Source organism: Danio rerio, chromosome 2 (assembly GCF_052040795.2).
Source record: "Danio rerio strain M-AB ecotype USA chromosome 2, GRCz13ab, whole genome shotgun sequence".
NCBI lineage: Eukaryota > Metazoa > Chordata > Actinopteri > Cypriniformes > Danionidae > Danio > Danio rerio.
The window spans coordinates 28,901,021-28,915,722 of record NC_141022.1 but is presented as its reverse complement, the minus strand read 5'-3'; the positions used below and the strand labels follow the sequence as shown (position 1 = coordinate 28,915,722).

Below are 14,702 nucleotides of genomic sequence, written 5' to 3'. Positions count from 1 at the left end.
AAATTTTACATATTATGAGCCATAAAAATACTCAATAAAGGTGTAACATACAACAGATTTACAAGACACCGACCTAAGCAAAATAATATACTAATGATGATCATGAAATCGATGGATTAATATTTAAATGCTATTTTTTCCTATAGATGTTATTCTGCAGTTGTTTGTTTATGATATATATTTCTGCAAGGGCACAAGCCTCCAAAGATATTTACGCTACAGATATTTTATAGCATACGTTTAATTTATCCATCCGCCCTCATTTCCAAACAAACACAAAGTCTTGAATTAAATGTTACATGGTTGAGTCAAAACGTGCCGTTCGCAGGAACATATGCCTTCTAGACTTACAGGGACACATGAAAAGATGTGAACATAGCAAAAACGTAGAAAAAAATGTCCATTGCCAATAGTGTAGATATGCATAAAGCACAGAGCTACTTTTAAACCAATCGGCTTTCTGACAAACATCAAACCTGTCCCGTTGCAAAACCAAAGTGTAATGTTTTTCATCCTCTTGCAAAATTCCAATGACATAGGAATTACAGTATTTATGAAACACTAGTCAATGCAGGTATTTAACCATTGCATCTGAGAAAACCACTGATAAGGTGTCAGGTCTCAGATGAATCTAAGTACAACACATATTTGGTCAAGAAGAATTTAAAATATAGAGACCAAAAATTCCAAAAAAAAATTCCAGATATTACTTTCATAGTATTTGTTTTTCCTACTACAGAAGTCAAAAGTTTTCCGCTTTCTTCAAATGATTTTCTTTTGCGCTCAACAGAAAAAAGAAACTCATAAAGGTTTAGAACTGCTTGGGGGTGTTCATTTTTGGGAGAACTATCGCTTTAATCAATTCAGAATGAAGTGTTAAAGATTAAGTGGCTTTAAAACACCTCATAAATCCTAAAAATGCTCCATTTCCAATTACTGTTAACCTAAACAAGCATGCAGAGAATCTCAGGGTTTGATTCTGAGTAGTACTTATCCCAGACTCAGTTTACATCTGGTAGTAAGATGTGTTCTGGTCGATTGGATCATAGAATGAAAAAAATATTGTAGTAAAAGGTGTCTTCCGAAGGTAAATAAAACACATTGTTTATTTATGTCAAAAAAGGATTATAGCTGTCTATAGACATTTTTACAAGCTATAAATATATAATAAAAACATAAATCAATTTAAGTAAACATTGATAAATTGATTTTAATTTAGCAGCTGATCATAAACATTCTAATCACATCGGTGTGATGGTACACTCCATTGACCAGCAAGACTGATCACACCAGAGTGATCATACACATCAAAAGATTAACATCAGATGTACAGAAGGGTTTCATTTCACATGCAAAACTGGTACAGTATAATAATATAATTTTTTTAAAAGTTATGTTATCACTTTATTTTGATGGTCCCTTTTGCACATTTTATTGATTAAAAGTTACATTGCACTTACATACCAACAATTTCTCATTTTTATTTGATATTAAAATCTTAGGTAGCAGTATACATGTCTTTTGAACACTTGTGTATGTGTGTTTGATGAATAAAAGTATTAACTTCTCTCTAAAAGAAAACAAATCTCCCTGATTTTGAACAGTACTTTTGAACAGCCCTCTATATAAAAGAGAACTTTGAGTCTTGATCCTCACAGTCATGCTTGATTCTCATCTGATGTCTCTATTCCTCAGTCAGCCCAACAGAAGTCAAACCCATGCTGTTTGACATTGGTACAGTACGTTTGCTCCTAAAAAAGTATTAGCAGATCGAGGTGAGCCAGTGAGGGAGAAAAGAGGGTAAACAGATGAAGAAGACAGAGGAGAGTGAAAGGATAAAGATTGAGGAAAAAGTCCTAGTGCTGTCAGGATGTATTTCACATCTAATGAATAGAGGCCGATTTCAGTTTTTGATCAGGTAACTTGCATATTCCAGACCAATATCCCTCTCTGACGCCAAACCCCAAATGAAGTACTGATCTTTATTTAACCGCTCAAGAGTTTTCCAGCTCCATCTCTGCTGTCTGACAGATCATTTAGTATTGTGGCACAGAGGTGCATATGAGGCACGGGTGGAAAGACTTGCTCCAGACCAACATTTTTTCTCTCGCTGGCAATCAAGCCCCTTTTTTGTCCCTGAGTCAGACTCTTATTTCTTTAATCTAGCAGCAAAAGACACAGAAATGGGTTTGTGGAAAGTTTTTGAAAAGGCTAAAGGGGTCGGATGACAGAATTTAAAAACCACTTGACCAAGACCAACCACTGCAAATGGACCATTAACAATTTGCTGAAATTTTAATGAACTTTCCATGTCTTGAAAAAAAGGTCTGGGAAAAAGTGACTTTATCAGAAATGTTGAAGACACTCAGCTCAGTTTGAACACAAGATGACTCTTTCTGAAGAATGGTGGTATTGTTTTCATTTGTAAGACCTCCTAAAGATAAGGGGCTATATTTGATACTGATTCACTCACTTCTAAGTGGATATAGTGCTGTATATTGAGTTACTACACTGTAAATGCGAATAGTATTCCTTACTATCAAAATTCTAGTGTGTTTACTTAATTTTAAGCTAATTGTTGAGTTTACTAGAAATGCATTAGTGTTACTGACATAGTAAGGTATAAAGTTCCCATAACTAATGTAATTTGAGTAAAATTGCTTATAAGGGTTAAGCCATGCTGGTACGCATGCGTACTGGGTGGTGATTTCCCATCCCCCATCCCGAGTCACAACCAACCGCCACCCAGCACTGCCATTGAAGGACAGGATTTCATATTGAGAAGATGTACTGCTGTAAATCAAGGTAAACTTTTCGTTTTAATTACTACTTTGATTTTATTTGTATAGTATCAGTAATCTGTTTATTTCCTGCACTTTGTGAAATTGTTTGCTGTTTTGTGAACTAATTAATAGCCCATGATGTTGTGACTAAACGTTTTGACCACTGCACGTTATTTGCAATACTGTCTACTTTACTAGATAAGCTATTTTTAGCTGCTTAGTCCTTTTTAATAACTATTAATAATTTGTAAAGTTAGTAGTAATTTGTAAAGTGGGCGTTATGCTCTAAAAGAGCGGGCCGCGCCATTTTAAATGATGCACTGAGAGAGCAAGAGCGCGCGCAATGATCTGTTCAAATAGATGTAAAGTTAACACATAAAAAAGAAAACGAAACCTATTTATCCGCATTACAAATACAGTAACGTTAGTTATCGCTGAACTTTAGTGGCGCTTGTTGTGACGAAAATATGCGTTTTTTATTTTTTTTAAGATTTACTTTTATGAGATCACCTGCAGGAAGCAGGTGAGGAGATCAGCTGTGATTCGGCCCGGCGTCAGCGAGCGGCTCATGACCAGACCAGTCGTTTTTTTCTCCATGATCGCCGGGGCAGCCGCAGTTTTAACCCGCCGAGGCTTTTAGAACATTATAAAGCAGTTTCAGCTCAAAATGGACCCGTGAGTGTCGTAGGTAATTTAGGATTTCGATGCGATTACGATCCGTGTCACTGTATGAGGCAGATACATATTTACACATGATGCTAAAGTGTGCTTATGCTAACAATCCCTATGAAACTTAAAGTTAAACTTATGAAAATGCGAGAGATATTTAATTAACTCATTTATTTGTTTTATATGCTATTTGTCTTTTCTTTATGCCGTTTTGAAGGTTTATTCCAGTGTTGCCGTTACGTTATTGAGTGTTTTGTATTGCTGTAATGACAAATAAATCTGACCAGACGCGACTGAATATGTGTGATGGATAACGTTAATGATGAAGTGGTATAACTCGTACAACCAAGCACAGAAACATCCCTTTGTTTGCTCAATATCACACAAAGGCATCAACAAGCCTTTGTTATAAGCAAACTTTCTGTAAAGAAACAGGCTTTGCCAAACCTGTTAGTTTGCATTTTTAAAGAAGGTTTCACTAATTTTTAACAATTTAGGGCAAATAAATTTGAACAATTACAAGGTTGTTTAAAATGTAGCACACCATTAGAGTATTGTGAGTGGAATATTTGGTTTGTAATATCATTATACCCTTTATTTATTTTTTATTTCAGACTACCAGTTTGTGAGCTGATATGCAGTGGAAATGTAAGTTTTGCACTTACACATCAAAGAAAACTTTTTGAACAATACCGCACAAGCCATAGAACATATTCATGAATTGTTCTATTAACGTTACCTTGTCTCCATACTGAGTGTCAGGGTAATTTTAAATCGTTTAATGCATTAAAAGTACATTTAACAAAATTCTCAGCAAAGAACTGCATGATCAAGAATAGTCCGAATATTTTGTCCATTTGAATAATCATCTGAGGACTAGTTAGAAATAGGGTTGTTGTGTTGTGATACCATTAATTTATGTTACAATACTATACCAGCTGAAGTATGGTGATACCAAGTAGTATTGCAATACTGTAATTCATAACTTAAATCCATGAAATAAAGAAAAATGTCAGAAATAATATATTGTATATGTTATTATAGGCCTACTTGAATTTAAATAATTCCCTTATTGTTGAAAAAAGTATTTGCACATCTCTTCACCTAAAATGTATTCATTCCAGCAAAAACAATACATTAAAATAAAGATACATAAAGAAAAGAGCATTTTTCCAACAAACCTAGGCTATATGAAGTGGTCAAAAATTGTTTCCTGTTGCTATTTTGGGTTTTTCATCTATCATACTTTTTTCACACTTATTATCGGATAAGAATCCAAAGTAATTCAAAATTTCACTTTATGAGTCATTCTTTTTAATAGATTGTCACAGTTGTTGTAGCTATTATATCATATTGACAGGAACAGAAATAAACAAATTCCGATTCAAAATGAACCATCACAAAATATGCAATAGGCTACTATAAAAGGCGCAAATTCTACAGTTTTACAACCTTAGAAGGCTCCATAGACTATTAAAATACAATGATCTATTGTTGCTGAATCATGTAAGTATTTTAGTGACTTTTTCACATGCAGCATTATGTATTGTAGGCAGACTGTTAATGACAATACTACCGTTTACAAACTACAGTGGCACCGCCAGTATCTTGGAGCCATAGTATCACGATACTACCATAGTACCGGTAAACCGTGCAACCCTAGTCAGAAAGTTCAGTGTCCTTTTAAAGACATCAATTGAGACAAATATTTATTACACTTTTAATGCGCATAAAAGTAAGGCACACCAGCAACAATGCCATGATTATATTTAATCGGGGGTTGTGTTTATTACTGTTTGGTGACAAGTATAGCTCATGCTTTTGATGACAGGCGCCGGGAGTATTTGGCAGCTTTTATTATTCAAGAACATTTAACTATGTCATGTTAAAGTGTAACATCTGTTGCTAAATGGCATTGCATTGTATCATTGCATGTGTTTCTGATTTCTGTTTTTTGTTTTAGAATTTCGCTTAGCCATGTCAATAACACTTTACGACATCCAGAAGGAAGTCATAGAGGAAACACCAGCTGATGCAAGTGCTGCAGAAGGTTTGTTTTCTTTTCAAAACTTTGTGTGATTTTGTGAATTTGTGTTGTGTTTTTGAATGTTATTAATGACTAATAATGTTTTGATTGGATCTTTGCAGAATTCAATCGACTATCAGGAAGAAATGTGAGATCCAAGTTCTACGCTGCATTGGACACACACTGCTCGTTTAATTGAAATAAAAAAAAAAAAAAAACAGGAGAAAATTGCAGAAGAAAACTAGAAGAAATTTTCAACATGTTAATTCAAAGGTATTTTTGTGACATCATCTTTGAATCATAATTTGCATTTGATTGCAATAAATTGCATTTGATGTTTTCATTGGGCTATAATGCATGTCTACCTGTCTTTACTTTTTCAAGGTCATCTGGCAGCAGTTCTCCGGGGTCTTTCAGTCCTTTAGAGGGATGAGTCTAAAGAAATTTTCAGGATGTGTTTTGTAAGTAGTATTATTGTTTCTGCTTTCTTAGACTGGAAATGAAGCAGTCATTCCAGTTTACTTCACTTATTAATAAAAAATTTCAATTTTATAAAAATAAAACAAATGCATTTAATGTAAGTATTTGAAAGTAAGAGGGATGTTATATTATGGCCTTTGGAGCAAGAGCATTGCTATGTTGCAAATACAGCAGCTTGTGCCGTCACAGGGTCAGTTAGCTTCATAGGCCAGTGAAGTAATGAATGCATTTCTTTAATTTTTAAACACACTTGTTTTGAAAAGGAGGAAGATTAGCTTGAAAAAAAATCTTAATAAGTGTAATACCTATGTAATATGTTGAGAGAAATATAATTTCAGTTGAAAGAACCTGCTGGATTAAGATGTAAAAAGATAGTGTTAAAAGCCACAAAGTCAAAGATGCTCCGTATTATAACCAACCCTGTGAAGTCACCTGCTGTGGGATTGTAGATGGCTGCACCCTTGTTCTAAAAGCCATACTAAAACATAAATTTTCTTATTAAAAAAATAGTTATTAATACATTTTTAAAAAGTGTGCTAAATAATGCAAACTTGACTCACTGCTTTAATCTAGCAAAACCAAATGCATTCATGAATCGGTTCCCAATTTATTAAGTTTTCCCTACAAAATATTTATATTGATTATGTAGCACCAATTGGTCTCTCACACATTTGCATTTAATTTCTTGAAAATGTTTTAAAAGTACTTTTACTGCAGTTTGTTTTATTACATTACAGTGTTTCTTTAATTAAAAAAATGTATTGTTCCTTTAGAATAGTATCATGTTCAAGATACTGGAATTTAGTACCAATCTCTGCTGCAATTTTAAGCAGCAAATTTCCTGCTAACATTTTAAGCACTTTTGAGCACATTTTTAAACAGCACTGTTTTGCCATTCTGTTCACATGCTTAACAGAAATGACACTTAACAATGCTCAAATGTTAGCAGGAAATGGATGTTTTTAAAATTACTATATGGATTGGTAATAAATTCCACTATCATGACAAGCCTAGTAGAAGCAGTACAGGCAAATCCATCGTGTTGGTCTACATTGAAGAAGGAGCACCATAGCAAGGCCTTCATATAAGAAGCATTTGAATGTAAAAAGTACTATAAACACAAATAGTCATGCTAATAAGCAACTAGTTAATAGGGTAATTGGTTCCTACTAAAGTGTTACTAAATTAAGCACAAGGAATTGTATTTTTTTCACCTCTGCTTTTGGTCTCCTGGCCACTACAGGCTTTATTAGTGCCATTTAGAATATCAAACTTTACTTATTTTTCTTTCTCTATTCATAGGATGTAATTGTAGAGTCGGACTTCAGTGCAGAAGATGTTGGCCTGCTGACTGTCGTGTGTGAAGATGTCTAAAGAACCTCATTATGGATGCAATGTGGGCCTTTATACTGGAAGGAAAAGTGGTTATGGACTTTGCCACATGCAGTATGTCTCTTTTTTTGCTTTGATTTACACACTGAATTCGGACTACCCAAAGACTTTGAGCAATGCATTTGAATTTGTTCAACGTGTGTTGCTTTTGCTGGGAGGGAAGCGTAATGTGTTTTATTCGGCGAGTGCCTATATACTGCTGTGCTTTATGTTTAAAGGTTCAGGTATAATGGCATGTTTAATTACAAAGTGTTGCTTTTTAACATGTTGCTGTTTGCAGTGTTACATTTAGGACTGCAGCATTTTGGTGTTTAAAACACTTTTTTTTTTTTTTTTACCAAAAAAGTGTTGTGATTTATAGGGTTGTCAAAAGTATTGAGTTTGGTACCAATCGGTACTGAAATAAATAAAAAAAAAAGTCCATCCATTTCCCACTAACATTGCGAGAACTGATTGGCCATTGTGTTCACATGCTCAGTAGATATGACTGATTGGCTTTGAAGGTCATTATTTTTACCACACTTCACCACTGTTCACCAGGTGCAAAGATACAAAGACACTGGATAAGTTCAAAGCACTGTCGATCAGTCGATTCATCACCAGATAGCTTATATGTTAGCTTCTAAACAAATCAGCTATCGACATGGCTTTGAAACACTTCAGTGTCCGTGTAACTTTGTTTGGACTCAGTGAAAAATAGTAAACCTATGACAGTCACAGCCAATCACAGTCATTTCTGTTGAGCATGTGAACACAGTGGCCAATCAATGGTGTTTAAGAACGAGCTCAGTAGCACTCAAATGCTGGTGGAAAATGGATATTTTTAATATTTCAGTATTGATTGATACCAAACTCAATACTTTTGACCACACTAATGTGATATTTTCTGTAGGAAAATCTAAACTACACAGTCTAACAAATTAGCTTTAAAGCTTAATATCTGTTCCTCTGTGAGTGTCTATATGCTGCCATGTTTAAGGTGCTGGTGCAATGGCATGTTTAATTACACTAATTCAAGTATCTTTTTTCCAAGTGTCAAGTATTTAAAGTTTTTTTGATAGATTTTCAAACCTTTTCGAAAACTTGTGTTTTAGGGTTGAACATGTTTATTATATTTTTTGTCTGTATTGCTGTTTACAGTATATTACAGCACTTTACAACAGGTTTTTACAAAACTGTATTGTGTACAAGTGTATTGTGATACTAAAATATCACAAGTGTATTGTGAAATTCTGCTAATTTTGTCAAATAAAATGTTTACATTTAAGACCTGTATAATGTCATTACTTGTAGGTTGAACTACATATTTTATGTTCAGTTTAATTGAAGAAAATGTGGAAACCGATTGCAAGTAGTTTCTTTAGTTGACATTACTTAAAATGGTGGATTAAAACAATGTTGAGACTACTAGCATTCAAGATGTTAACTGAACATGGTAGAACAGTATTAGTTAAATAAAGTTATTAAAGTAATCTTACTATAAAACCCTAAGTAAGATTACTAAATAATGACAAGTATGTTAACTAGAATTTTCTATTAAACTTACTTAATTTTTAACAGTTAGTTTACTTTATAAGTTTTAGTTTTCTTACTTCAAGGCAATAATTAAACTTAACTTAAGATTTCCTTGTAAGTTTATATTGCAAAAATAAGGCAATCGGTTTCCAAACTTTTTTTAAGTAAACTGAACATGTTAGAATTTACAGTGTAGGTATATATTGAGTTACTCCAATCTAAAACATGAGAATCACAGGGGCATGATTTTTTAATGTTTCTAAGTAGACAAACAAAGTCAGACTCGCTAAGCTGATCTCTCCCTGATTTATTCTCCCAAAAATCTGAATTAAAAATATTTTTAATGGTCTCAATCTGTTCCAAACTTCAGCACAGACATTTTGGAAATATGAGGCATTTCAGATAAAATCTTAAACCTCCCAATGTGCCCAGAGAAACATTGGGCTGGCACAATCCTATCAAACACTAGGATATTAAACAAAAATGACTGTGAAACAATTTGTATTTTTTATTATTATTATTTGCTGCCTACACCTAATGATATAGGAATGTAAATTATAAAATATTTAAAGCATGAAATAAATATAATTTATTTGAATCACTATCATAGCCATCAATGCATATATCTCCTAGCTTTAAACGTTTATACTACTACTTCTGTGATAAAGTAACAAGAAAATAACAATACTGTTTGTATGAAAAGGGCAGTTTCACACCTGCACTGCTAACAATTTTCCTGCAGAATCTACAGTAACTCACTAGCAGCATTCACCAGTAACATACTGTAAACTAATTACAGCAAAATTACTGTATTTACATTTACAGCACCATTTATTATGCTGTATATGTATTGACATAATTTTAAGTATATTTTTACGGTAAAATATACTGTAATTTGCAAAAAAGTGACTTTAAAATATAGTAACATACTGCATAACTGTCTTACAGTAAAATACAGTTCATAATACAGTTAATTACTGTGTAATTTACAAATGTTGTTACCAGTGTGCATATCTACCAATGTCTATAGACATATTTAAAATGTAAACAATAACAATGGTCCTAACGTATTTCCAGTTTTACATTTATAATTTCCATAGCTTCCGGAAATCCAAAAAAGTTCAAATTTTGATAAATAATCCTTATGGCAGATGTTTTAACGTAAAGTTATCATTGAATTGCCTCTTGTTACAGTTATAAAATAGTTTGACAACAAGCAGGACATTTTCATGGACCAATGATATGACCACATTGAAGTAGTCTACAGATTTGAATGTTTGTTTGACCATGTGTTGCTTTTATAGACACAGGTGATTTATTTTTTGGTGTTAGGTGTTAAACTCAAAAATTAATCATTTTTTAATGATTAATATTGCAGCTCTAACTCAACTGTACTGCACTGTTTTACGAACCTACATATGTGGGATGAGAAAGCAGAAAGGGCGAAGGTAATGACAAGTAAATTAGAAATAATGAGAGGGCCAAATAGCATTACAGCGAAAAAATGACTTAAACACGACAAAATTAGTTATACAGTGCTGAAAGTATATTATCTTATTGGCAACTGACAGCACTGTTAAATTATCTCAAATATTGAATAAATGAAAGGGCAGAGGATACGAAAAACACACAGTTTGAGAGTGAACCTGCTCATTAGAGGCATAAAAGAAACAGACAACAAGCTAAGGAAGCATAAAACACTCCATCCGCCCGGAACAATATAAAAAAGCAGGCTAGATTTGCTTTGGCGTGTTCGAAACGAGAAACAATGAGTCATGCCTTTTCTTATCCAGCACTTCCTGACATTTTTAGAAGAGCTGGGCCTTATAAGGCTGAGAAGGCTTCTTTTTCCTTTCTCCACTGAGCACGGCTTTAATAAATAATGACTGTCTTTGGGGTCGTGTCAACACAAGCCTTACTTCAGTTTGTGTCAGTACAGAAAGACTGCCTGACACTTCAAAGCCGCTTTGTTCGCCAATCCAAATGTGTCTGCTAAAATAACAAAGATGCAAGAAATCAGCTAGGTCAAGTTACAAACCGCAGTTACAATAAACACTGTCCAGAACAGCTAAACTGCACCATTAACTGCTAACTAGAGAGTTCTGTGATTTCACTATTGGGATCTACTGTGAGAAGTATATTTTGTAAACTGTAAGGATAAGTACACCCAACGGCCACTTTATTAGGTACACCTTACTAGTACCGGGTTGGACCCCCTTTTGCCTTCAGAACTGCCTATATCCTTGTGGCATAGATTCAACAAGGTGCTGGAAATATTCCTTTTCTGGAGATTTTGGTTCATATTGACGTAATAGCATCTCGCGGTATAAATTATGCCAAGAAAAAGTATGCCAAGAAAATAACCACCACACCATTACACCACCACCACCAGCCTGAACCGTTGATACAAGTCCATGATTTCAAGTTGTTGATGCATAATACTGACCCTATCATCCGGATGTCGCAGCAGAAATTAAAACTCATCAGACCAGGCAACATTCTTCTATCTTCTATTGTCCAATTTTGGTAAGCCTGTGCGAACTGTAAAACTCCTGTTCTTAGCTGACAGGAGTGGAACCCGGTGTGGTCTTCAGCTGCTGTAGCCCATCCGCCTCAAGGTTCGACGTGTTCTGCTTTCAGAGATGCTCTTTTGCAGTTCTTGGTTGTAAAGAGTGTTTATTTGAGTTGCTGTTGCCCTTCTATCAGCTGTAATCAGTCTGAACATATTCCTCTGACCACTGGCATCATCAAGGCATTTGCGCCTACAGATTTGCCGCTCACTGGATATTTTCTCTTTTTTGGACCATTTTCTGTAAACCCTAGAGTTGGTTGTGCATGAAAATCCCAGTAAATAAGCAGTTTCTTCTCAGACAAGCCAGTCTGGCACCATCAACCATGCCAATTTTAGTCACTTAAATTTCCTTTCTTCCCCATTCTGATGCTTGGTTTGAACTGCAGCAGATCGTCTTGACCATGTCTACATGCCTAAATGCCTTGAGTTGCTGCGATGAGATTGGCTGATAAGAAATTTGCCTTAACGAGCAGTTGGACAGGTGTACCTAATAAAGTGACCTGTGAGAGCATGTTACAAAACATCTTAAAAACCATAGTATATATACAACATATTTAGGTTATTTCAACATTCTTTCACACAGTCTGTCATTATCATGCTTTCTATCTATAATCCTTAATTCAATCTAATTTAATTACCTTATTCTATTTGACTCTATTTTATTTTATTACAGCAAACATTAATGTTGATTTATGAACTCTTCAATTGTGTAGCACGCAGAGAGGTTCTAGTTCAAACAGGGATGAGTTTTTATGCAATACACCGTAATTTGATTTGTTCATGAAAGGGCATTTAAATCAGCGTTGAAATTACCCAGAGGAGAATCGTTAAGCTACATCAAACTAATGAGAATCAGCCAGTTTTATTCAAGGCATACTTTTGGATAAAAGAACAGAGCATGAGCTAAATCTGTCCATTCACATGAACACTATGACCCATTCTTGCAGGTCACTGGTCCTATAAATGAAACCGAGGTAATTCAGACTTCAATAAGAGACTGTTTTCACATCAGCAGACGTTACAGCCAAGTGTGCCGCAAGCCTACGTTTGAGTGAAGGTTTCGGCCGTTAGATCGCCCCCTGGGGGCTGGCTGCAGTACAAGTCATAAAGCCCGCCTCCTCCGTGTTAATGAAGGAGACTTGAGCCCAAATAAAAAAAAATATTACACTTGCAATAAAATGTCCCGAAAGATAGTTCTGGTTGATTAAGGCACTGGTTATTGTGCTGAAATAGGTGCAGATCTTCATTTTTGTAAACAGTTTGTTTTTAGCAGTAATTTAATGCTGGGCGTGTCATCATGATTGACAGCTGTGATTGACAGTTTCTCAAAGCGCGGCGTCTGAACTTCGGCAGGAGACTGAAGTAGACTGAAATGTTATTATTCGATTTCTGTGTTATTTTACCATGACAAAATGAGTTCAGCAGTAAACTATAGTTTCTGACATACATGATCCTGGTGGAACACTGTTTATTCGCTAAGTTCAGGGCTTTTTTCGGGCTTTATTAGTTTGCTGATACACGCCTAGCCACCCAGATAGCAAAACACAGTTCCGGCTAGATTCTCGCCTGCCGGAGACTTATCCCTTAGAGCTCAGACTGACTAATGTTACCTCTGCTGGACCTACTCCGGATGCCTGGACTCACTGCCCGATTCCAGTCCGAGTCAATCGAGCCAGATGCGGCGGCCGAGCGAGCAGGCGCTGCCGCATGCGAGCCGGAATCAGCCCGTGACGCCGCGAGTAAGTTGTGCGCTGCGGCCTGGAGCTGGCGCGATTGAATATATAAAACCCTCATATTTGTTAACGTTATTACATCCATTTGTGTTGATATGACAGCAAACGCATGCTGAGAAGTTCGGGGGCGTAGTTGATTTTACATAAAGCGTTTGATTGGAAGCTCGACTCTGCTCATTTTCGCGGCTCCTCCTCTGGCTCCATCAGACAATCCTTCTGCGCATGTCTGGCTCCAATTTCAGCAGTCTTTTGCGACAGTTTGTGCCCGTCAAGCAGGCGTTTTGCCCTCAAGGCTTTCAATGGGAAAAAGGGCTGTCGCGTCGTCCATATTTTTTACAGTCATTGGTTACAGCTCAGTGCTTACTTGCACGGTCGAGAATAATAAAAGGAACCAAAGACTTTACTTCACAGACAACATCCTAACGTTATCAGACAGAGAGCTAGCAATAGCAATAAAGGAGATGACAGAAATACCAAATATGCACAGATATGCAGATGTAAACAAACATAATCACAACCTTGGTTCCAGAATTATTATTTGCAGAGGTATTTCAATTCTTTTAAGCAACGTTTAAGCCAATAAAAAAGCTTAAAATTAAATTAAAATAATCAATTAAAATTAAATTACATGAATAAAAATTATATAAAATAAAATAAAATTGAATTAAATAATATAAAATTAAATTAAATTAAATTGAACTGTAAATACATTATGCAATAAACAATATCACCAACTCTAAAATAAACTCGACTGCACTATACTCTCTGGGAGACCACAGACTGTTTCAAGCACTCATGAGATGATTTGGCCAGACCACAAGAGCACACACCTGTCTAATATAGTGACGATTTTACTGTGGCAATACCACAAACATAAAATCTTACGTGATTAAACATATATTCAGAAGGAAAACAAATATAGAAGACATCAACTGTTGTCAACTGGCCCTCTTTGTGTGTGCTTTGCTTTGCATTGAAAAACAAAAATCTAGGATAGGGGTGAAATATTTTGTCAATTTGGTACACACAATGGAGACATTTTGGACTCAAATATTGTTGTGTGGTGCAGATCAAATTCAAGTTCAGACCTAATGTTGTCTAGTGTGTTAGGGCATTACAATAGTTTCATCATTTGACATTCTGCAATGAATGAATAGAAAACAATAGTTGCATTGCAGGGTGTGCAGTGGTGGAAAGAGTACTGAAAGATTATGCTCAATTAAAATAACATTACTTTCCTAAAAATGTAATGCAAGTAGAGTAAAAGAATCTGTTGTAAATATTACTCAAAATATGCATAATAAGTAGCCCTTTTAAAAGTACTCAAGAGTAGTTAGAATTACACTGTGAAAGGTTGATGCGTTTACATGCTATTTGTGCATGTGTGTGTGGGAATGTAAAATTCTGTAAGGAATTTAGTGTTTGTTTAAAGCCATTTGTTGATTTCAGTCCTCATACATTTCATCGTCTCTCGGTCATTACGTATAATGATTTTGTGTCTTTTTTTCACACTGTACATGTTTGCTGCATTT

General features: G+C 35.1%; 1 protein-coding gene and 1 long non-coding RNA gene across 2 annotated transcripts in view; one reads left to right on the top strand and one right to left on the bottom strand.

Moving 5' to 3' along the window:
• Positions 1-14,702, bottom strand: part of ppp2r3a (protein phosphatase 2, regulatory subunit B'', alpha) — a 124,616-nt gene that overhangs the window by 62,105 nt on the left and 47,809 nt on the right. The gene's annotated exons all lie outside the window — the stretch shown is intronic.
• On the top strand, positions 2,757-8,617 carry LOC147846364 (uncharacterized). The gene is made up of 6 exons (XR_015478505.1): positions 2,757-2,805; positions 4,067-4,100; positions 5,416-5,502; positions 5,601-5,751; positions 5,863-5,939; positions 7,261-8,617. It is a non-coding gene; the product is annotated as an uncharacterized LOC147846364 (long non-coding RNA).